The 22,906-nt window shown below is 42.1% G+C and overlaps 1 protein-coding gene across 7 annotated transcripts in view; it reads left to right on the plus strand.

Annotated features, from left to right (window-relative positions):
* The window catches only part of NCALD (neurocalcin delta), a 468,660-nt gene that overhangs the window by 226,013 nt on the left and 219,741 nt on the right, over window positions 1-22,906 (plus strand). For all 7 annotated transcript variants that reach the window (XM_025001407.2, XM_025001408.2, XM_059893125.1 and 4 more), the window contains 1 exon segment: window positions 17,665-17,715. The gene's annotated coding sequence lies outside the window, so the exon portion shown is untranslated.

Consider the following 22,906-nt stretch of genomic DNA (forward strand, 5'->3'; position numbering starts at 1 on the left):
AACTAGAGTTATCATATGATCTGATCCAACAATCCCACTTGTGGGCATATATCCAGAGAAAATTCTGATTTGAAAAGGTACGTGCCCCTCAGTGTTCATAGCAGCACTGTTTAAAATAGCCACAATGTGGAAGCACCTAACTGTCCATTAGCAGATGAATGGGTAAAGAAGATATGTGCTGATTTAGTCTCTAAATCGTGTCCGACTCTTTGCAACCCCATGGGTTGTAGCCCACCAGGCTCCTCTGTCTATGGGATTTCCCAGGCAAGAATCGTGGAGTGGGGTGCCATTTCCTCCTCCAGGACACCTGCTTTGCAGGCGGTAAAGAATCTGCCTGCAATGCAGGGGACCTGGGTTTGATGAATAATAAAGAATATTAATCTTTATTATAAATAATAAAAATATTATTCAACCATAAAAAAAATGAAATAGTGCCATTTGCAGTAACATGGATGGACTTAGAGATGATCATACTAAGTGAAGGAAATCAGAGAAAGATGAACAGCGTATGATATCACTTATATGTGGATTCTAAATATGATACAAATGAACTTATTTAGAAAACAGAAATAGACTCACAGACATGCAAAACAAACTTACCAAAGGGGGAGGGGGAGACATTAGGAGTTTGAGATGAACAGATATATACTACTACATATAAAGTCAACAAGGACCTACTGTATAGCACAGGGAGCTATGTTTAATATCTTGTAACAACTTATAGTGGAAAAGAATCTGAAAAAGTATACATACAATATACATAGGTAATGGAATCACTTTGCCGTGCATCGAAAGATAGCACAGCATTATAAATCAACTCTACTTCAGTAAAAAAACCACATTTTTAAAAAAGATTTATTTATTTGACTTTCAGTAGTGAATACAATGGAGAAGGCAGTGGCACCCCACTCCAGTACTCTTGCCTGGAAAATCCCATGGACGGAGGAGCCTGGAGGGCTGCAGTCCATGGGGTCGCTAAGAGTCGGACACTACTGAGTGACTTCACTTTCACTTTTCACTTTCCTGCATTGGAGAAGGAAATGGCAACCCACTCCAGTGTTCTTGCCTGGAGGATCCCAGGGACGGGGGAGCCTGGTGGGCTGCCGTCTGTGGGGTTGCATAGAGTCGGACACAACTGAAGCAACTTAGCAGCAGCAGCAGTGAATACAAGGATGGCCCAGCCCTTTAGCAAGGCCAGACAGACACGGGCAATCACAGGTAATTACCAGGGATCGGTGGGGTCGTGTGCCTGTGCTCAGCCCAAGTTGAAGGTCTGACCTCCACGTCAGGCTTGAGGATACGCTGTGGGTCATTATCATTATTTAGATATTTTCATGATGCAGTTACTTGTTGCATATTTCTATTGCCACTTGCAAATTTGACTATTATTTCTTTGTTATTTGGCCAAGAAATTACTATCAGGAAGTGATTAGAAATGACAAGACTGAGTTGGATCATTCTCTTTGCCTGCACATCCTGATGCTATAAATTTGATCTTTTCTTCCCAAGATTTTCCAAATATGTGTAGCCAGAAAGCTACCAAAACCTTTTGTCAAGGTCCCCAGTGACCTCTGTCCTGCTCACTGGGATGATTAGTTCTCAGTGTTCATTGTACTGGGCTTGTCAACAGCATTTAACACCACAAATGACTCCTTTCCTCTTGTTTTTATTTTCCTTGACCATTTTAATCACTTGTTTTCGGTTGTGGATTTTAAACTCTTTACTTTTATACTAGATCCATCAACATCTTATCTGGCCACTTAGTTGCATGAAAAGAGCATTTTAACATCCTTAAATTCAATTTTCCCATTCTTTGTTTATTGTTATTAAGTTACATTATTATATAAATGTTATTCTGTCCTAGGTCAGTACTTAGGAAATGCTTGCTAAATTTGACAGTGCGCTAAGAAATTGTGCTAAATTGCTTCAGTCACATCTCTTTGTGACCTCGTGGACTGTAGCTTGTCAGGCTCCTGTCTATGGGATTCTCCAAGCAAGAATATTGGAGTGGGTTGTCATGCCCTCCTCCAGGGGATCTTCCCAACACAGGGATCAAACCTATGTCTCTTGTGTCTCCCACATTGGCAGAAAGATTCTTTACCATTAGGGATTTTAAAAAATATTCCTCTCTCTCCTGCATTGGTGCTGTGTCTTAATTCTTCAGAACTAAGAACCTTCTTATTAACACTCACCCCTGCTCTGTGTGCAGTAGCTTCTGTGTGATTTATAAAAGTGCGCCTCGTTAAAACTAGTCTGCATTCCAGACATATTATCAATTAAGATGTGATTTTCTTCTATTATTTTTATATTTTACCCTGTAGTTTTCATACTATTTTGTTTAACTTATCAATTTTCCCCCTTTGATATAGAATCCACTTCTTTGTCTTCACCTTCTTAATCTATTTCCGCTTTTTTTCTCTAGTTCATCTACTTCTAGATCTCCTTATTTTCTTCTTGGGATCTTTAATTTGAGGCTTCTTTGACAGTTTTTTAAATATATAGTCTCATACTTTTAAAATGTTTTTCTTCTCCCCAGTCAGCTTGCCTCACTGTTCTTGCGGTGATATTTCCACTTATTTTAGCTTTGCCCAAGTCTGAGGAGGATGGTCCAAGTTGATTCTTATCTTCTCATTGTGTATTTAAATCTTATCTGTTCTTTTTAGCGGCAGCTTATAAAGCCTATTTTGGTCTCCAAAGTTTAAAACTCTGACAAGCAGGCATGGTTGTCATTCCTGTCTCAACCAAGATACTGGAAATTGTAGGCTGAGCGTGCCACGTCGACTTCTACTTCGTTATTTCCATTTACCTGAAAGCCCCCTTGCAGTCTGGTGTTTACGCTCATCATCGAATGAATCTGGTCTAAGGAAATTCTCTCCTGGCCTCCTCTGGTCCCCTTAGCATTCATCTTCCTCCTCAGCTCCCGCCCACCCAAAGCTCTCTATCCTCAGCAATTTCCCCCCAGACTTCCTTCCTACTCCTCTTTTTCTTTTTGAACTAATTCATGGGCTTCTTTTCCTGTGCCTTCTCTCTAATCCTTCCTCCTCTCCAAGGCTCTGTCTTGCTTCCTTTTTTTTTTTTTGGTCATTGTGCAATATCTTCCTGGGGGATCTCACCTACACATTTAACTCCCTTCACATCACTTCCACTCTTTTGTGCTGTTTCCTCCACCCTGAACGTCCCCCTCTTTCTCCCTGTCCTTTTCATCCTTCAAAACTCTTCTTAGTTATTACTTCCTCCAGTAGGGTTTTCTTCAGTCTGCACATTGGACCAACTGTACCCCCTGCCCCCATAACACTTGGTGACACCATTGTCATGTCACTAATTACATTATAATGAAATTATCTCTGATCTCCTTGATGGTAGGAACTATGACGGCACTTTTATCTTTGTGCCTGCTACAGAACTCAAGAGCTCTCTTTGAGGCTTCCTTTTCTCTGAATGAGACATAATCCTCTTCATTAGCTATCTGAGATTGCATTTTAGCTCAAGAAAAATCTACAAAAATTATACTCCAGACCACATTTTCTCTTGTTAACTTTCTGTGGATCTCTGGTAGACTAAACCTCTGTTCCACTTCCTGTTTCTACCAAGGACACTATCATATGTTTATATGGTCCAGCTGTGGTTTGACTTCAGTTCAGTTCAGTTCAGTCGCTCAGTAGTGTCCTACTCTTTGCAACCCCATGAATCGCAGCACTCCAGGCCTCCCTGTCCATCACCAACTCCCAGAGTTCACTCAGACTCATGTCCATCGAGTCAGTGATGCCATCCAGCCATCTCATCCTCTGTCGTCCCCTTCTCCTCCTGCCCCCAATCCCTCCCAGCATCAGAGTCTTTTCCAATGAGTCAACTCTTCACATGAGGTGGCCAAAGTACTGGAGTTTCAATTTTAGCATCATTCCTTCCAAAGAAATCCCAGGGCTGATCTCCTTTAGAATGGACTGGTTGGATCTGCTTGCAGTCCAAGGGACTCTCAAGAGTCTTCTCCAACACCACAGTTCAAAGGCATCAATTCTTCGGCGCTCAGCCTTCTTCACAGTCCAACTCTCACATCCATACATGAACACTGGAAAAATCATAGCCTTGACTAGATGGACTTTTGTTGGCCAAGTAATGTCTGCTTTTGAATATGCTACCTAGGTTGGTCATAACTTTCCTTCCAAGGAGTAAGCATCTTTTAATTTCATGGCTGCAGTCACCATCTGCAGTGATTTTGGAGCCCCAAAAAATAAAGTCTGACACTGTTTCCACTGTTTCCCCATCTATTTCCCATGAAGTGATGGGACCGGATGCCATGATCTTCGTTTTCTGAATGTTGAGCTTTAAGCCAAGTTTTTCACTCTCCACATTCACTTTCATCAAGAGGCTTTTGAGTTCCTCTTCACTTTCTGCCATAAGGGTGGTGTCATCTGCATATCTGAGGTTATTGATATTTCTCCTGGCAATCTTGATTCCAGCTTGTGCTTCTTCCAGTCCAGCGTTTCCCATGATGTACTCTGCATATAAGTTAAATAAGCAGGGTGACAATATACAGCCTTGACGTACTCCTTTTCCTATTTGGAACCAGTCTGTTGTTCCATGTCCGGTTCTAACTGTTGCTTCCTGACCTGCATACAGGTTTCTCAAGAGGCAGATCTAGTGGTCTGGTATTCCCATCTCTTGAAGAATTTTCCACAGTTTATTGGTTTGACTTCAGTCATCATCTATATGCCCATGATGCCTAAATCCTTTTTTGTAGCCCCTACTGCTGTCCTTGGGCTTCCCTGGTGGCTCAGTGGGTGAAGAATCCACCTGCAATGCAGGAGACATGGGTTCAATCCCTGGGTTGGGAAGATCCCCTGCTGCTGCTACTGATAAGTCACTTCAGTCATGTTCAACTCTGTGTGACCCCATAAACGGCAGCCCACCAGGCTCCCCCATCCCTGGGATTCTCCAGGCAAGAACACTGGAGTGGGTTGCCATTTCCTTCTCCAATGCATGAAAATGAAAAGTGAAAGTGAAGTCGCTCAGTCGTGTCTGACTCTTAGCGACCCCATGGACTGTAGCCTACCAGCCTCCTCCGTCCACGGGATTTTCCAGGCAAGAGTACTGGAGTGGGTTGCCATTGCCTTCTCCAGAAGATCCCCTAGAGAAGGAAATGGCAACCTACTTCAGTATTCTTGCCTGGGAAATCTCATGGACAGAGGAGCCTGGCAGGCTACAGTCCTTGGGTTCACAAAGAGTCAGACACGACTGAGCGACTAAACAACAGTTGCTGTCCTAACTGAATTGTTCCTGTACATCTTACCCTTTGTATGAAAGTGCTGCTTGTCCTCATAGGGCAGGGTTAGGTCTCCAACACCATGACATGTCTTTCAGGGTTGATTGAGAAAGAAATACTCTCTAATTCCTCATTTGGATGTAGTATGCACGTTAAGGGAGGGGAGCAAAAGTGTGCTGGTGAGGTCAGTATAGAAAAGCAGTGGCAGAATGAAAACGCAGTTGTATCAGTTTCCTATGGCTACTGTAACAAAACACCACCAACTTAGAGACTCAAAACAACACGGATTGATTCTTTGATAGTTCTGGAGGTCAGAAGTCTGAAATCAGGTTCAGTGGGCTAAAATCAAAATGTCGGCAGGGCCGGTTTCTCCTGGAGACTCTGAGTGGGGAATCCGTTTGCTTGCTGTTTTCAGCTCCTGGAGACTGCTGGCTTTCCTTTGGCTCCTGACAGCGTCACTCCAGTCTCTGCTTTCACTGCCTTCTCCCTTGACTCTGACTCTCCTGCTTCCTCTTATAAGGACCCTTGTAATTCCACTGGGCCCATCTGGATGATACAGGATAATCTCTCTATCTCTAGAACCTTAGTTTAATCATATCAACGATGTTCCTTTTGCCGTATACTGTGACACGGGTGCTGGAAGTAGGACCTATTTGAAGGGACATTGGGCTTCCCAGTGGCTCAGTGGTAATGAATCTGCCTGCAGTGCTGCAGCTGCAGGGCATATGGGTTCCATCCATGGGTGGGGACGATCCCCTGGAGGAGGGCATGGCAACCCACTCCAGTATTCTTGCCTGGGAAATCCCATGGACAGAGGAGCCTGGCGGGCTACAGTCCATAGTGTTGCACAGAGCTGGACATGACTAAAGCGACTTAGCACACACGAGGGGCCGTATTCAGTCGACAACAGTGATCCAGGATCAGAGGGGAGACACAAACAACAGTCTCTCCACTTGTAATGGGAGGAGCTCCAGAATCATTGATTTTCAGCAGGTATGAAGGTCGAGGGTGTGTGTGTGTCTGTGATGGAAGGAAAACTGGTGCAACTGATGCTGTTTCTAGGTGATAGAAAATTAACAATGCCAAAGGGAAAAATTCTAAAGTTCTTTTTATGTGTGTGAAAGCAATAAACCTTAGAAGAGTCATTTATATGAACTGCCTCTGATTTATGCCTAAATATCTGAGAGCAAAATTATATTTTCTAAGTAATGAACTTGTCAGATTATCATCATTTAAGTCTTGTTTTATTACTGTGTGTTTCATTTAAGTCTTGTTTTATTACTGTGTGTTCAGGTGTCTGCTTCCCACCTAAACAGAGCAGAAGGTATTGTCAGTAGCTCTGATGAGCTCTGCTCCTAATGGGACTTTGAGACTGGGCTTCAGGACTCTGAAAGGAAGAGAGAGATGTTACAGCATGCTTGTTTCTCTTGCATCCTTTTCTTTCAAAGGAGTTGTGGTTAAGGGAAATGACTGGTTAATGAAAAAAAAAAATGGGAAGAAATGCCTTCATTTGAGAAGCTTGACAGCCATATAAAATGCATGTATATTGAATCAGAGGGTCTGCTAACAAGGCAAATGTAATTAAGAGGCTCACTGGAAGATATCTTTGTTTGATTTTGCACCAGAAGCAAATTTTGAGGCAGGATTTTGAGCAGGCAAGTGGGGATGTGATTACTGTAGAATGTCTCCCAGGGCTGTGTAAAGAGGACCGCAGGAAGTTCAGCCACCCACTCTTACTCTCCTCTGGCTGAGAACTGTCTTGGGGGGCTCCTCTCCAGTGTTTCCTGGCTGCACCTGCAGATTGTAGGTTCCCAGCACCAGGAAAGGACTGGAGACAGAAAGTCAGCAGATGCCCAGGGAGAGGCCTGGGAAGGCACTGCTAGCCCCAGAGGAGCCTGCATCTCTACCACTTGCCCTCCAACTACGGCTGAGAGCAGAGGGACGGGCAGGATGTGATGCATGGTTGCCGAGGAAAGACCCTCCACTCCATCCTGTGATGCATCTGTCTATCAAGGAAAAGATGCCAAGTGTTCCTTATAGAACAGGCCTGGGCTGTGGTGAGAAAGGAGGTATGGGGTCACACTCGTCAATACAGCTGTCACCTCCCAAAGCCTCTGTTCTCTAATGTGTAAAATAAAAACACCGGTTCCTCCTTTTCAGGATTTTGTGAAAGTCAGTCATGTTAAACTCTTTGTGACCCCATGGACTATACAGTCTGTGGAATTCTCCAGGCCAGAATACTGGATTGGGTAGCGTTTCCCTTCTCCAGGGGATCTTCTCAACCCAAGGATCGAACCCGGGTCCTCCTGCATTGCAGGTGATTCTTTACTAGCTGAGCCACAAGAGAAACCCTTGTGACTTTCAGGACTTTATGTGAAGTAAAAGAGACAGTGTATTGGTCTGTGAGGAACTCTGCATGTTGTTGTTTTTATTGTTCAGTCGCTCAGTTGTGCCCCATCTTTGAGACCCCATGGACTGCAGCATGCCAGGCCTCCCTGTCCTTCACCATCTCCCAGAGTTTGCTTTAACTCATGTCCAGTGACTTGATGATGCCATCTGACCATTTCATCCTCTGTCACCGCCTTCTCCTCCTGCCCTCAATCTCTCCCAGCATCAGGGTCTTTTCCAATGAGTTGGCTCTTCACATCACATGGCCAAAGTACTGGAGCTTCAGTTTCAGCATCGGTCCTTCCAATGAGTATTTAGGGTTGATTTCCCTTACGACTGACTGGTTTGATTTCCTTGCTTCCCAAGAGTCTTCTCCAGCACTACAAATCTAAAGCATCCATTCTTTGGTGCTCTGCCTTCTTTATGGTCCAACTCTCACATCTGTACATGACTACTGGAAAAACCATAGCTTTGGGGTCATGCCTATATCCACAAATGAGGGGAGTTGTACTAAAAAGGAAAAAGAGAGAGCAAAAACCAACCAATCAAACCAACAAAAATAGAAGAGAAGAGAAATAGGAAGAAAAGGAAGGTTATTGTCACGTGAGGCATTTGTTATGAGATACAGTCATGCATATTCCTGTTTCTTGCCAAATAATGTTTGTGACTATTTCACAGCTCAGGATATGTAGTCACACACATTTCACTCAAGTCCCTGGCCTAAAGTTCTTTCTGCTCCCTGACCCCACTTCCTTGGTATTTCTCTGGTAGAGGTTCTGACTTCAGATGCACACAGGGTGCTTTAACCAGCATGACCTGACCAGCCTAAGAGAGGAGTCCTGGCTTCTTAGACAGACCTCAGACACTGCAGGTCATCAACCAGGTTCTCATGTAAAGTCCAAATCACTGCTGGAGAGTAAATGGCCTTTTCGCCTTGGGGTGGACATTCGCTTGTTCACTGATACTTGGAATACAGGTAATACTAAATCTGCCCTGGGCTGGCTAACCCCCGAGGCCCATAAAGAAAGTTTATGGAATGGTCCAGGCTGTTTTCAGGCTCAGTGATGCCAGAAACAGTGATGCTGGGGACACAGCCTGCTCCTGATTATATGACACTAAGAAGGAGCTTCTAGTTCAGAGCGCAAAGTCACGGGCGAAACACCCAAAAAAGGAGTTGCACAAGCTTTGCAGTGGAAACAAATAGAGGCTGCCAGAGTAGCCCTGTCACCACTTCCCAGGAACAGGAAAAGCTGAAGTCATGGCCAGAGCACTTGATGTCCTGGTTGTGGAGGGACACTCACCCACACCCCCCGCAGACACACACTGGTGCTGAGAAAGATGGTTCAGTGGTGGCTATGTTGATGACTGTCTCATCAAATGACATAGAGCCCAGGCTCCAGAAAACTCTAGTGGGATCCACATTGCTATTCATCCTGAAGCACAGCTTCCCATGTGTGTCTTATGGGAGGTAGCACATTTTGATGAGTCTGGACCAGGGGACCCAAGCACTTCTGACTTATTAAACCAGGAACATGGACTCTTCTGCTTCCTCTTTGTGCTGATGTGGGAGGCAGAGGACCCTCTGATCACGGGAATAGGGCAGACTTGGAGGAGGGGAAACGCAGCAGGATCCACCCTGAATTCAGATGCTTGAGGTACCTTTGCACTGGGCTCACAGGGTCATATGTTTCTGTAAGATTTTTTCAGAAGACAGAGATTCTGACTACAGCAGTGGATTAAGAACACTGCCTGTTTCCACTGAGATTGCCTTTAGTCTCACGTGGAGAGGTGCTGGCGTAGCCAGAGGCATATTGGGGATCAGTCTAAGGGGAAGCTGAGTTGGGGATACATTTTGTTTGGGCTTAGTCAGATTTATTTGTGTGATTTACAGTCACTTCCATATATATATGTGTCTGGTAGTTGCTTACTAAACATATATTATGATACTAAGCAATTTTTCAGTTATTAAAATTTGTAATTTCCATAATGGCTTTTCTCATTCTAAAAAATATTCCCACTTATGTTTAATTTTGTATTCATCATTTGTATTTTTTTTAAAAAGGGCTTCTAACACCACAAAACCGGATCTACCTTCCTTCCCTCCCCCGCCCCTTCCCTTCCTTCCTCCCTGCCTCCTTCCCTTCTTTCCTCCTGTTTCTTTTCCTCCTCCTCCTCCTTCTTTTAGATGCTATGACTTTACAATATTTACCTGACTTTCTGATTTCTTGCTCCTGTTTCATTTCCTCAGGTAATCAAGGGGGAAATATTTCATGTGTATAATAGATTGTTAGATTTTATAGAATGGTTTGACAACCAAACCACCGTGTAAAATGCTATTCCCATAGAAGAGCATGCCCTGAGTTAAAAACTACCATCTTGAAGGACCTTCTGGATAATCTGTGTCCTACATGGCCTGGCCTCTACTCATGGTTCTAGCTCATTCTGTGGCCTCCTCTGAGGATACCTTGCACACCTGCCCTTTGAAGTCAGGCCCCCAGGACACATTATCTTCCACAGTGCTGTGTTTTTGAGTTTAATATTCCTCCCTTGGCTTCTCTTTACTCTTCTTTTACTAGGAATGCTAGCAAATTAAGTTGTCAGGTTTCTGAATCCCAAGTAACAAATACCATGTTAATATTCAAGGAAAAGTTTCAAGAGGCAGCCACACTGAAAATTGCGAGAAATAAAGTCTCAAAAGTGAAAAAAGAGAGGAAAAGAATAAAACACAGAAAACAAAAATAATAGCACAGAGTCCTGAATCTGTAATACAAGCCCATTTCCTTTAGGAGCAAATAGATGTTTACATTCCAAAGTGCTTGAGAGCAGCAACATGAAATCACTGATGTTCACGTGGTTAACATGAGCATTTGATAATACAAAGTACAGAAAATGTGAAAAATTCTCATCCAACAAAGTATGTATTTTAAGTTGTTGTTTTTATCAGAATCTGGTAAAAATCTCCTGTGGTACAGGAGGCTTACATCATTCTTCAGTATTGTTGATCAAACATCATGGTATTTTATTAAACTGACGGAATTTGGGGAAAGTGTGACATGATGGTTAAGACTGAATTTGGGGACCAGAGAGTCCTGGTCATACATCCTGGTTCTTCCACCTAGTTAGCTATCGGACCTGTCTGAGCTTCATTTTCCTCATATAAAATGAGGAAATATGTGAGGACCGGAAGGTAGATCCAAGATCTACCTCATAAGATCCTGGAGAGATTGTCTGTGAGGCTTTTTGCAGGGTCGTTTTCTAGTTGGTTCCAGGCTTCAATTTGCAGCCCAGTGTTGCAGGAGTGTAGCACTTTGCCAGCTGCTTTGGCATTAAATATTCAAGAAAATATTTATTAAAATATTTCCCTTTTTTTAAAGGTTTATTTTCTTTGATATATTTTCTTATGGGAGATCCATTACTTGTGGGAGTAAGAGGAGAATAAGTTGCACTCAGAATAAAATCCAGGCTTCCATCGAGCCCTGACTCCCTTGGTTGGCTCCCCTAAGCCCCTCTGCCCCTTACTCACTGCTCAGACCCTGGAACATGCCAGCCCTTGCCCACCTCTGGGCCTGTGCATGAGCTGTTCCTCTCCTTAGTCTGGGGACCAGCCTAACCCTGGGTTGGGTTGTCTCCTTTCCAGCCTTTGCTTCTCCATTCGGCAGACACGTCCTCTGATGTCGGCCCTTCTCTGTGAGACTCTGCGTCTCTGCCCGTCACACTTACACAGTGTGCATTTGTTAGATGATGCTTATGTTAGCTCGCGTCTGTCCATTTCCCCCTCTAACTGGCTGCTCCATGAGGGGTTCTGTCTTATTTACTGGACCCTCTCTGTGTCTGGTAAAGAGCCTGAAGACTTCAGATCCTCACATATTTTCTGAATGACTGGTAATAAATGGGTAAAAAGGCAAAATGAGATGGGAGGCAGAGCATGGGTGGCTGACAGAGGACGGCAGGGTGAGGACCGAGAGTTGAGAGTAAATACACTGGCTGGGATCTGACACTTGGTGGGCAAGGACTGCAAACCAGCAATCGCTGGAAGGAAAGGGGAAGCCGGAGGGGAGAAAGAGGGCCAGTGTCTGTTATGTGGAGAGAGAGTGGAACCACCTGTTCCAGGCGCCTGTTTTAGCAGCTCTCAGTGGGAAACCAGCTGTTCTGATTTCCTTGCATGATACGGATAAAAAGCCCATAACATAATTTGGAATGTGGGGGAAAGCAGCCCAGCATCATGACTGTGGAAACCAGTCATACTTCCCTTAAGCCTATGCGTTCCCTAAGGACACCCACCACCACCTGATCCTCCCCAAACCACCATGACTCACTGGGCATCTCCAGTTCTTTCTCACACACTGAAACCTGTGTTTCTCAGGAGGACAGAAGGAAGGAATGGTTAAGATTTTAGTCTTTGGAGTCAAATGACTTTGTAGTCATTGATAGAGTAGGAGCTAAGACACTTTACTCAACATCTGTAAACCTCCTGCATGCTAAGTTGCTTCAGTCATGTCCAACTGTTTGAGATCCTATGGACTGTAGCCCACCATGCTCCTCTGTCCATGGGATTCTCCAGGCAAGAGTACTGGAATGGGTTGCCATTTCCTTCTCCAGGCAATCTTCCCAACCCAGGGATCAAACTCAAGTCTCTTCTGTCTCCTGCACTGGGAGGCCGGTTCTTTACCACTAGTGCCTGGAGAGCCCTGTAAACCTCAATGTTCCCATTTTTTAAATGGAAATAGGCACTCAGAGAGATACGTCTAGTGATTAAGTTGGATAACTCCTATAAAGGGCTCAGCTCAGTGCCTGCACCAGATGACTGTTCAATGAAAATTCTTTACTGAGAAGCCCTGAAAACCACGTTTATCTTTAATCAGACCCTGTGGTCATAGAGAGCTTTGGATGTAATCAACAGAAATAAACAGAGATTACTGGAGCCTGAAAAAAAAAGTTTATTGGAAGGATATAAATAGCTGACAGAACTTAGGGAAGAGGCCTTGGGGAATGTGGGAACCAGGGCAACGGAGGGTCTTCAAAACAAAAACAAGTAAACCATCTTTCGAGGTGCTGCTGCTTCTGGTGGCACAGCCTTGGAATGCCCAGGAAAGGGGAATCCATTGGCCCCACTTGGGTCTAGCCCTCCCCTGTGGTAAGAAGAGTGGAAGTCTCGGGTGGGCTGCCCATCAAAGCCATGAAGACAGGACACGGGGCAGACAAAACTCCTGTTCTCTGTAGATCTATTGTGGGTGTTTCTGAGGATCTGCTAAGCCAGTTTCTCTCAACTGACTTTTCAACTTCTTATTTGCCAAAATTTAGTTGCCTTTCATAAGAACTCAACCTCATTTCCTCTCATCTTTCTAGACAATCATCCCCCACCTTTTTTTTTTTTTTTGAGTTAATTTCTGCAGTCTTTATTCACTCATACATTGATTTAGTAAACAAGTACTTATTGAACACCTGCTGGTGTCAGGTTTTGTTCTGGGGGCTGATTTACTTCAGTAAGCCACAGAAATCCCACACCCTCAAGGACTGATTTGAGTTGGCCTGGGGGGAGGCAGACAAGCAAACATAAACAACAGAGAGATGACATCCAGCGAGTGACAAATCACTAGTGAGAACAACCGCAAGCCAGGGAAAGGAAGGGGTGAGGTGTGTGCCAAGGCCTTGCTCTGATGGCTTAGCCAAGTTTATACGAGGCTGTCATTCATCTGCTCACATCTTGATTATTTTATTTGCTTGTCTGTCATAAGTGACTAGCTGGCTTCCCCACCTAGCAGCAAGCACCTCAGGGGTGAAGGCATGTCATTCATTTCTTGGGCTAGCCTTGGCCTTACTGTGGGTGCTGAGTTAGAGCTTGTTGAGTGAATGGACAAGTGCACCCCTTATGGTGTGGCTATCGGATGACTGTATGTTTCTGCTGTGAACCAGCCAACCAGCCAGCCATTCTCCCAAGTGGGGCATTGCGGGTGACCTGAAATTCCTGCCCTTGTTGGTTCTGTTGTTAACTGACCAACTGGCTGAATAAAAGTTTTCTTTTTTGGGGCTGTCATGGGTCTTTGTTGCTGAGTGTAGGCTTAGTTGCATGTGGGATCTTAGTTCCCTAACCAGGGATCGAACCCACATCCCCTGCACTGGAAGTCAGGTTCTTAACCACTGGACCACCAGGGAAGTCCCTGAATAAGACATTTCTTTAATCCCTATTTAGTGGATCTCTCTTCTTTGGAATCAAGTTGGTTTCTTTGTGTTATAGTTTTTATTTTCTTAAAACAGGCTTTCTGAATGTAAGACCAAGTTTGAGGAACAGAGGAGAAAAACCTCTGTTCCTCACAGCTTGAGTCCCAGAATCATGACATCTGAATGAAGTGTGGTGTTTGAAGGAAGTTCAGGACAGCACACACAGGGGCAATGGCAATGGTCCTGTAAGCGAAACTGGATTCCTGTTAAATCTGCTCCCTCCCTACTTAATGTCCTAACATGGGAAGAACTAAATTAATCCTCAGTTAAGTACCCAGTCTAAAAGTAGAGGACAAGACAATGAAGTGCTTTAAAATATTTTTATTAAACATTTGTATAAAGTAGAGCAGTGTTAATGCAAGATGTTCCGACGTGGCCTCCACCCTAGCAGGATCCATGCCTTTGTACTTCAGACCAATGGATGGGCTGCCACTGACACAGCTCTCTGGTTGCGATGGTAGCTGTGTTTATAAATGGTCAGCTGTGCTGTGAATATATTTAGGTTATGCTAAATGCCCCGAGAGGATGAATATCATCTGTTTCCAGTTTAATTATGTTTTGGAGCATGGTATGCTTTTTTCCAGATGAATAAATACTAAGTCTTTTTCACTTCCAGAGGAAAGTCAGGGTTGGATTCTGAAATTCAAGTTACCAGACTTATTAAGTCAAATTAAAATGAAATATAAAAAGCTGTTTGATTCTATTTATAAATACTTATCAGAATACCACTCAATGAAAATTTGAGGTTTTGGATAAAAAATTAGATACAAAAACTGACACCAGAAACCATATCTTTCATCATTAGCATGGTTAGATGGTATGATCAGGTAGTTAGAACTAATGGTTAAATGGTGTTGGTAACTGTACAGTATATTTATGTAACATTAAAAACTTTCAAAGCAGTTTTTATCCAAATGTTCTCAGACTTTTCATATCATAGACCTTGAAGTTTGTGTATGCATGCCAAAATATATACAGTGACTACTTTAAGCACTATCACCATTAAAAAAAGATTCACTTCAGCCTTCTGAAAAAGCTAATTTGGCTGGCTCTATTTATTTGTTCATAAGCCATAAACTTCCTGATAGAGATCTTGAAGGAAAAGAACCTGAAATGGATATCAAAAGAGATTTTATTGTGATTACACAAATTCCCCATGTACTGCGATCTAGTGATAGCAGATGAGTGCCCCAAAGTTAGCCCACTGCTAACCAATGGTCACGCTGGAGTTAGACCCTAGGATTCCTGACTCCTACACCTGTGTTCTTTCCACCTTATCCCCTTGTCTCCCTCACACGATCATTTGAATTAGCAAAATGTGCATGTAATCTACAAACTTTCTCTTCCGTCTCAGTTTCAATGAAAGTAGCTGTTATATAGATAACAGTATGTGTGTGTGTGTGTGTGTATATATCTATCTATCTATCTATATATATATCTATATATCTCCTGTGGGTTATTTACACTTGCTTTCTCATGTGTCCTCCTTCCTCCCCCCACGTCCATCTTTTTTTAAAAAATAAACCTCAGAAAAGCTAGGTAAGATAGGCTGTTTCAGTATGCTTCTGTGAGCACATCAGTGAAACGTGTCCGGTGGCATAGGGAACAGACAGGGCTTTGATACTTCTCAGGTGCTGTGCTCTTCTCCTGGTCTCATCCCCTTGACTTGGATGCCAGCAATAGGTTTGGTTTTTAAAGGCCTGTCCACTCTGACACTAGAGAAAACCTCAGGGGTCCTATTTCTGGCAAGCTGCTTATTTATTCATCTTGCTACTTTAACTCAGCATCTGTGTTTTGTTTTGTTTTCAGTAAAATTTAAAGCTCTGAAACAGAGTTAGCTATGTATTGGGTTGGCCAAAAAGTTTTTGGAAAAAGCCAAACAAAGTTTTTGGCCAACCCAATATATTTTAACATGTAAAACCCTGTGAATTCACTTGACTTAATTCCACATCTTAACAACAAAAAAAGCCAAAAATACCACTTCTCAAATTGTAATGTGCTTATATGTCAACAAAGTAACTATGAGATAAAGGAAAATATACAAAAACCATTTCATAGATTTTTTTGTTTCAGTTTTTAAAAAGTCATGCTTGGAAAAATTGCATTATATTAAGTCAAATTATCTTTTGTTCTGTGCTTCGTCACTCAGTCCTGTCCAATTCTTTGTGACCCCATAGACTGTAGCCCGCCAGGCTCCTCTGTCCATGGGGAGTATCCAGACAAGAGTACAGGAGTGGGTAGCCATTCCCTTCTCCAGGGGATCTTCCCAACTCAGGGATAGAACCCATGTCTGCTGCATTGCATGCGGATTCTTTACCATCTGAGCCACCAGGGAATCCCATCTTTTATATAATGATTTGTATCATTAAAATGTACAGGTTATTATGGGTAAGAAAAAAATTCAGAATCTGTCTTAGATCAGAATTCTTATATTGCCAGAACTAAAAATAGCATAATAACTATTGTTTGTGGGATATCCAGAGGTTCAGTATTTCCTTACCAGTGGAATATATTGCTTCTATCTATGTTCAAAGGGGCAAATCTATTAATTCTTTGGTAAAGTTCATAGTTCTGCTCTAACTGTATTCAGTTCCCTGGTAAATGCTTGGAGGAATATGAGTCCTTGACTCATTATTGACTGAGATATTGACTGAGATATCTTCTGAGATGATTAATACACCATCAAATACATAGAAGTCGGTGAAATATTACATGTTTTCCTAACATGTCCATTGGAACATCTTTTCTTCTTGAATTACTCCAATATTTTTTTTTAATATAAGGAGGATTTTTTAAACCCCCAAATTGTGCATTTCTTAGTATTTATTTCTAATGAAAGTAACATTCTGATATTTAAGAATTAAATGATATGAGTTGGGATATTTTTTTCTTTTTTCTTTCTTTTTACACGTCTCCCAAGAGGGCTTTGACCCTGTTGATCATTTTGAAACTGTAGTAGTAGGCTAATTAGATTGTTTGGACCAGTGCTCACAGAGGTTCTAAAATCCACTTTTTCTCAAAGAGAGGTTATAAATGTGAGAAACAAAATCTGAGAGACCACCCCTCTCTTGTGTCCATTGGCGATGGGGTTCACTAGACCACATACCACCACCCCCCTTACTCCAAGCCTTCTCAGTCAGGCTCTTTCTGCTACAATCTCCTCCAGGCTAATCAACACTTTTGATCATTCCTTTCTTCTGAACTGTGAATCTAACCAGTACACTATTGGTTAGATAGTTGGGACAATAGTCTGAATTGTCTGCTTATTGTAATTTCTTTTTGTTACATGATGACACTGTGTCTGCTAATTCATTTTGGAATGTACCTGAACTTTGGTACATCTAAAAGGAAGCTCATTTGATGCTTGCTCTGAACTGAACGAAAAGGGAAGACCCATGTCCCTGACTGTCCCTTCCCTTGGATTTGTATTCTCTGCCAAGGGGTTTATAAACATCAAGAGGTCAGGGACAGACTCCCCGTTGTGTTAGCCTCTGCCGCCTTTTCTAGGCAAGTCCCTTCTGGAGATCCCCGCCTCTATGTGCATTCCCTTGCCCATGGACAGCTCTGTCCATGGGATTTTCCAGGCAAGGACACTGGAGTCGTTTGCCATTTCCTTCTCCAGGGGATCTTCCCCACCCAGAATTTAGACTGGAGTCTCCTGCTTTGGCAGGTGGATTCTTTACCACTGAGCCACCTGGGAAGCCTCTTCTACTAAATACATGGGGATAAATCACCTTTAAAAAATCCTTTAAGATTTTTTTTCAATCAACATAGTTATTTTGTGTGTTTTCTTTTAGATCACCTCCAGCTTTGGTCCCCTGGCACCACCCATTAGCGACAGTCATAAGGTAAGTGTACATTTTAAACTCTGTTTCAATCAGTTGTTGATGGAAATATCAGTTTTGTTCAGTGGTTTCCACCAGAAACAGTTTCATTCAAATATTTTATCAGTGAATAGTAGTATAATAAATGGAAGTTTCATATATAGGAAAGATAATAAACCTCCTCTGTAAATTTTGTGAATAGGATAGAAATGGATAGAAATTAAATTACAAAAAGTACTGCTCATCACCCTTGACTATTGCCTGTAGCATAATACAGTATATTTGCAGCCACCAAGTGGAATGGTTTTTATGTACCATCTTCATCACAGGCAGCTGCCAGAATCCTCTCAAGAGGCACATTACAACAGCCTCTTCTTCTGTTTTAAATTGGGCCATAGCCCAAGAAGTGTCTCAAATGGCTTTCGGCACCAATTAACATCTAGCAGAGAGTTTAGCACCTAATGGGCACATGATAGAAATTGGCAGGAGAATGGACTGATGGATTCATTAATTCATCACTTTTTATGCTCTGTGAGATTCTTGGCAGTGTGAGGCAGTGTGGTGCACTGGTTAGTGCCCTAAAGCTGGAGCCAGGTGCTGGGTTCGGATACTGTCCCTGCCACTTGCCAGCTGTGTGACTTTGAGCACAGGTCCAAACTGTTCAGGGCCCGGGGTTTTCCATTCACAAAGTGGGGTTTATAATCTACCTCTTTTGTTGTTGTTATAAGGTTATTAGAAGAACCTCAAGGTTTTTATAAATATTACGAGGTGATTATAAATATTTATAAAGTGCTTAAATTAATACCTGGCATAATAGTAATCTTTATGAAATGTTTGTTGAATAAATTAAAATATATTAAGCATATAGGGATATTCCGAGGTTCCAGATTTAGAGACTGAAAAACTGGCTTGACCTTAGAAGCAAAGATGCCCTGGGAGCAATAAATATACCTGCCACTCAAATCTTTGTTTCAATATTATTTTCCCATAAAAAGAATCAGAGAAATGACTGAGGGCTGGGGCAAGAAATATGCACAAAAAGCCTGGATTATCTTATAGTGCCAGGAAGTAAGAAGTGCTAAAAGAGAAAAGATGAAAACAAAACCAAAATCTCATAAAGGTGACTATGACACAGTGTGTGTGGAAAGGTTATAGGAACCAAAGTACACCCATCAGCCAAAGCAGGAACAGTTTGAGCCACAAAATAAATAAGCAATATTGAGGTATAACCCAAATCTGATAACTATCTATTCTGGTGTAAATAAATGATTGGATAAATATACGAGGGAAATAGACAAATCTCTCCAAATAGTGTATATAGATACTCTGTTTTCTAGGAGGTAAAGCATAACTCTTCATGGAGCTACACATAATTTTTTTCTTCCAAAGAGTACAGTATAGAAACAGTAAGTTTTTTTAAAAAAGGGTAACTTACAGTAGGGGCTTTCCAGGTAGCTCAGTGGTAAAGAATCTGCCTACCAATGCAGGAGACACAAGAGATGTAGGTTCAATCCCTGGGTTGGGAAGATCCCCTGGGTAGGAAATGGCTACCCACTCCAGTATTCTTGCCTGGGAAGTCTCATGGACAGAGAAACCTGGAAGGCTACAAGTTCATGGGGTCACAAAAGAGTCAGACATGACTTAGAGACTAAACAGCAACAGTTTACAACAGAGAAACTTGACAAACACTACCTCAAGCCAGGAGATCAAGGTAACATTGACAGTGATATATCATATTAATAGTAGGCATCCTTCACAGGATGTGATGAGAATGGCACTTGACCTCTGTGATCTTCCTCTCAAAACATATTACCCCCCAGTCTAATCATGAGAAAAACACAAGACAATTTTCAATCGAGGTGCATCCTACAAAACATTTGGCCAGTCTCCTTCAAAATTGCCAAGCTCATCAAAAACAAAGAAAGTTTGAGAAACTGTCACAGCCAAGAGAAGTCTAAGGAAACTGGAAAGCTACCTGTAAGGTGGTATCTTAGATGGAATCTGGGAACAGAGAAAGGACATTAGGTGGAGACTAAGGAAATGTGAATAAAGTTTAGTTAATAATGAAAGTGAAAGGAGGTGAAGTCGCTCAGTCATGTCAACTCTTTGCAACCCCATGGACTGTAGCCTACCAGGCTTCTCCATCCATGGGATTTTCCAGGCAAGAGTACTGGAGTGGGGTGCCATTTCCTTCTCCAGGGGATCTTCCCAACCCAGGGAGCAAACCTGGGTCTCCTGCACTCCAGGCAGATGCTTTACCGTCTGAGCCACCAGGGAAGCTATTATTAGTTAATAATAATTTTCAATATTTATTCACTAATTGTGAAAAATGTACCATCCCAATATAAGATATAATAACAGTGGAAACTAGGAGTGGGGTATAGAATAATTCTCTATTAGCTTCACAATAATTTTGCACTTCTGAACTTTTAAAAATAAAGTCTTTTTAAAAAAAATAATGAAGTGATTTGGGAGGGCATACTCTTCAATTTTCAAGTATCAAGATAATGGTATTTTTTAAAATGTTGAATTCAATTAATTTATGTTTTGAGGCTCATATATGGAGAATTATATTCTGCATTAAAGTTTTGAATTAAAATAGAGATGTACACATCTATAAATCATTCAGTTATATTCTCTCCTCTAATGGAGAAAGAAAATAGCATTAGCAACACAAACCTTTTTTGGTGAGAATAATTGTTATTGGAGTTTGAAGTAGATTATCATATGTAGCATGACAAATTACCACAAATTTAGTGGTTTGAAACAATATATAATTCCTATACCACAGTTTCTATGGATCTAGAATCTGAGTGTATCTCAGCTGGGTCCTCTGCTTAGGGTCTTGTAAGGTTATAATCAAGATGTTGGCCATGAGACAAGAAGGGGGCAGGGCACAACCATTAAAGGAATGACATAATCCAAGAACACGTCATGAACTGAATAGAACCAAATAGGTCCAAGATGGCGGACAAGTCAACTTCCCCTGTTACACATCAGCAAGCTAGATGACACACCCACAGGCGCCATGCTCGTTCCAAGGCCAACCATAAAGGTCAAAAAGACAGCAGTGGCCCAATTTTTGGAAATCCCCACCACATCCCCCAAATAGCTGGAATACTCCTCCCACTCATTAGCCTAAGAAATACCCGCCCCTATAAAAACAGATAACCCCACACCTTGCCATCTCTTGCCTTATGAGATGGCCTGTGTAAAGCCAAGAACTCACACTTGGCAGCTCTCCCAGGGACTCAGATGTGACCTGGGATGTGACCATCCTCTCGTACTCCACTCTTTCCCTCAACAAGTAGGCTGTGTTCCTTTTAGAAGCTTTTTTTTTTCCTTCTTCTTGGTTCATGCGGTTGTTGGTGGGATTCACTTGAGTTGTAGGATTGAGGTCCCTTGTTTTCTTGCTAGCTGGCACCTGGGGTGCTTTCATCTCCCAGGTATCACTCAAGGTTCCTGGCCATGTGGCCGTTTGCCTCTCACAGGCCCTGTCACAACATGGCTACTCACTTCAAAACCAGCAGGAGGATCTTGGACTCCAGTCTGCTAGGACAGAGACTTGCATAATGTAACCTAATCAGGGAGTGACTGTCCCCTCTGGCTTTGCAGTGTTCTATTGGCTGGGGCAAGTCAGGCTGGGAGTATAGGTGGTGCTTGTACTCAAGGGGAAAGGATTATCCTAGTGACTGCACTCCCTGGGCAGTCACTTTAGGGTGTGTCCACTGCAGCAGGAGAGTTTTGAAACAGACACAGGCAGCTGGGCAAACTAAATAAGAGAATATGAGCAAACTAAATAAGAGAACAAATCAGAAATGCTTGCTTCTTGCCTTCAAGTAAACTACAACTTAAGGTAACTAAATAAATTTAGCTTCCCCACACAAATACACAACATTATGTTTAACTTGGAGAAATATTTCTAAGTTTTGAGGAGTATTTGAAGATGAAGGAGTTAGAGAAAAATATTTGGAGATAGCTTATAAATACATCACTATTTTCCTAATTGGGGTAGTTTTTTTTTTTTTTTTTTCCTTAGCAGTGAAGAAATTTGCATAAAAATATGTTCTCAGTGGCAACATTTATGTGCTTTGAGAACTCCCATTATGAACGTCCAAAAATATGATCTCATTTTCAACATTTCATGACTTAATTTTCTTCATTTTTGAGACTGTTTAGTTTCTTAATACTTATGTTTTTAAGTTCTGCCTACTAATAATTATTAATAGGATTGTACTGTATAATTTACCATATGAAAAAATTAAAACTACCCCAATCAGGAGAAGAGAAGAGGACGTCAGAGGATAAGATGGTTGGATGGCATCGCTGATGCAATGGGCATGAACTTGGGCAAACTTTGGGAGATGGTGAGGGACAGGGAGGCCTGGTGTGTTGCAGTTCATGGGGTAACAAAAAGTTGGACACCACTGAGTGACTGAACAACAACTGTTTAATTGATAATTTTTACATTTTACATGATGCTTAGACATTTGTATATTTTAAATGTATTGAATATCCATTTTCACTGATTTCTTCTTATGGGTTCTGAATCCTTTTCTTATAAAACATTAAATACAGAAATTCTGCTATTGTCATTTGGCTTCAGCTTTTTAATCACCACCCAGATTTTCAGGAACTCAAATTTTTTTTTCCCCTGATGGCTCCTTGTAACACCAAAATGTCCTAGAAATCCTAACATTTAGCCATTGGAACTACATTTGCCAAGCTGCTGCTTGCATCTGGAAATAAAACACAAGCATCCTTTGTTAGACCCTGCATCCAAATTGTGGGTTTGGATAATAGGATGACTGTGTGCCTCCACAGAGGTTAATGCACACCTATTAGTGGACTGAACCAGACACCTTTGCTGTTTATGTCTCAGATATGCAGCTACCTGGAAGAAAACAGGCAATGAAGCCCATTAGCAGCCAAGTTGACATGAAAATATGTATTGCAATAATTTAGCTAAGAAACTCCTAAGAGAAATGATTTCCTGTGGCCCCTCCCCCACCCTTCACCTCCTTTTCAAGTCTTTTTCTGCCTGGGTTTCTTTTTTCTGCTCACTCACAACCACGCCTTAGGCTGTAGCTGTTGGTTCTCCTATGCCAAGGGGTACAAAGAGTTGTTATTCAGAATGGTGAGAACATAATCACTTGTAGCTATTGGGAAAATAACTCATTTAGCAAATAAAGGTCAAAGTGTGCTTGCTTTCTTC

Source organism: Bos taurus, chromosome 14, assembly GCF_002263795.3.
Source record: "Bos taurus isolate L1 Dominette 01449 registration number 42190680 breed Hereford chromosome 14, ARS-UCD2.0, whole genome shotgun sequence".
NCBI classification, from domain to species: domain Eukaryota; kingdom Metazoa; phylum Chordata; class Mammalia; order Artiodactyla; family Bovidae; genus Bos; species Bos taurus.